This window comes from Charadrius vociferus, unplaced genomic scaffold, assembly GCF_000708025.1.
Source record: "Charadrius vociferus isolate BGI_N301 unplaced genomic scaffold, ASM70802v2 scaffold161, whole genome shotgun sequence".
Lineage (NCBI taxonomy): Eukaryota > Metazoa > Chordata > Aves > Charadriiformes > Charadriidae > Charadrius > Charadrius vociferus.
Genome location: NW_009646928.1, coordinates 972,085 through 974,429, shown reverse-complemented (window position 1 = coordinate 974,429; position 2,345 = coordinate 972,085).

Genomic DNA, 2,345 nt, shown 5'->3' with positions numbered 1-2,345 from the left:
ACCGGGGCCCACGCCAGTCCCCCGCCGGCCCCCCGGGCTACCCACGACCGGTGAGGGGCTTCCAGCCCCGCCACGCAAATCGCGGGCAAACCGGGCCTAGCCTCTCCCGCAGATGGTGGACGAGCAGAGAAATGCAAAGCTTTTGTGGCCTTGCGTGGGGCTGTCTCAGGAGCTGCAATCGTCTGTGGTCCCAGACCACGAGTAAACGGAAAAAAAAAAGGTTTTTTTTTTCGCCCCGTAAATACTATCACACGGTATGGGTACATTCCTCAGCGGAGGCCGCAGCTGGCGAGGACAGTGCCTGCCGCATGGTTCCCAGCAGCCGGGGAAGGAGAAGTCCGGTCTGATCAGTAAAAAGGTTTAATTTATTTCCCCATCTCCCCTCCCTCCCTCCCCATTCTCCCGCTCCGCGGCGGAGTCCCGCAGACGGCGGTTATCTGAGAGGACGGCCGAGGGCAGTCCTTTTTAGGAACAGCAGGCAGAGGGCTGAGGTATGAGGTATAAATCCCTACTAAGATTTCTGCATCATTTTTTTCCCCACCGCCTCACGCCCCCGTCAGTGATGGTTCCGTGAAGAAAACCGCGCCAGCCGCTGCGACAAACTCGACAAATTTACATTATCTGTCCAAGAAACGTGCGTGGTCCCGACGGGAGAGAGGGGCCCCGCTCGAGAATCACACCCGGGGGCCTGGGGAGGTGCCGGGCACCGGCACCCACCGCCCCACTCCCGGGAACCGAGCGGGCACGGCACGGCGGAAACCATCGTCCCCGGTGTCGGGATTTGTACGGCGGGTTTGGTTCATTTCGTTTCCCTTTCTCTTCCCCCCTCTTCCCCGCCACCGAGCCAGGCACGCTTCCACTCCTGCAAAGCGCCAGCCCTAGAGGGAGGCACAAGCAAGCGGAGCTATTGTTCTCGGTTTATTTTAATCGCGTAATTGGTTAAAGGTTGTAAACGCGGGGAAACTGCAGCAAACATTTTGCTGCATGGATTTGCATAAATACACCGGTACCCCTAGTGTCCAGGAAGGATGTGGGGCTGGTGGCGTTTAAGGAAACCCAAGTCGCCTGACGCCTAAAAAAAACCCCGAAAACGCAACCCTCGCTTTTCAAAATAATCCCCGCTACTAGTGGCACTGGCGCGGGGTCTCCGGGCAGGGAATGTGCCCCTTTCCCCTGCTGCTCTTGCGGCCGAGGCTGCGCACAGCGGGGGCCCGGCGGGCCCCGCCGCGGGGAAAACCGGGGCCGCCCCCCCCCCGCCGCAAAGCCGGGGCTGCCTGCGGGGGGAAACGCATAACGGGGACCTTCACATCCGAGCGGAGCACTTCCTAGGCTAATATTTGTCCGGGAAAGAGCTGCCGCCGTAGTTGTTTTTAATTTCCAGACAAAGAGAATAAAATTAAAATATTCCTGACGAAGTTTCCGTTAGCTTCGCTCTCCCTGGGCCGACTGGGAATGCAGCCACGCAGGCAAAAAATGACTTCCTTGTGCACACGTCATTTGCGAAGGCCTAGTGGTAACTGGGGTCGTCCCTGACTTATTTATTAAGAAAAACAACAACAAAAAGAATCCCTGTAGTTGTTAAGGTATTTCCTCCAGTAGCCTGGCAGCTGAATCTCTCCCTCGTTCGTAGTTGGAGTCTTGCTAAGAAAAAGAAAAGCGAGCCAGAAATTGGCCCAGGAAGTCAGCAACCCTCCGGTAAAACCGGAGCCATCGAACTTCGGAGCAAGCAGCGGTATTTGGGCGGAGAAGAGCCATAGCTGCGCAGGTCGCGGCTGCCGCGGCGGTGAGAGGCCGCCTGCGATGGCCGCAGTGCGGATGTACCGCGCCTTTGGTTTGCGTGGAATTTTTCCGTTCCCACGTCGATCGGCTCTGCGCGGTCGTGGGTGCTGCAGAGCCACCGCGAAAGGTGCCGGTGCTTCGGCCGAGGGACACGCTGCACGGGTGTGATATTCACGGGTGTGCAGCTGCCTGAAGCAGCGTTTTAAAAAGGCTTTAGGAGCATGTATTTTTGTTAGCTCTGTTTTCGAGGCAGGTACAATCGACACGGAGGCCACTGGTGAAGGGCTCTGGCTATTTCCTGAAATAAAAATTGAGCAAGGAACACCCACAATATTTCATCTCGGAGCCGAGCATTCCCTGTGGACACGGGCCCGGTTTTAGTCTTTACAAGTATTGTCTAAGAATCGGATTTTCCCTCCAGGTCCGAACGCCCCCGGGAAGGTTTTACTGAGGGCGGAGGCAGCCCCTCCCGGGAGGCTGCGGGCAGCGTGGGCGCGGTGACAGCGCCCGCCGCAACCTGTGGGAACCACCCACTCGGGGTGGGGAAGCGGCTCGCGCCAAGTTTT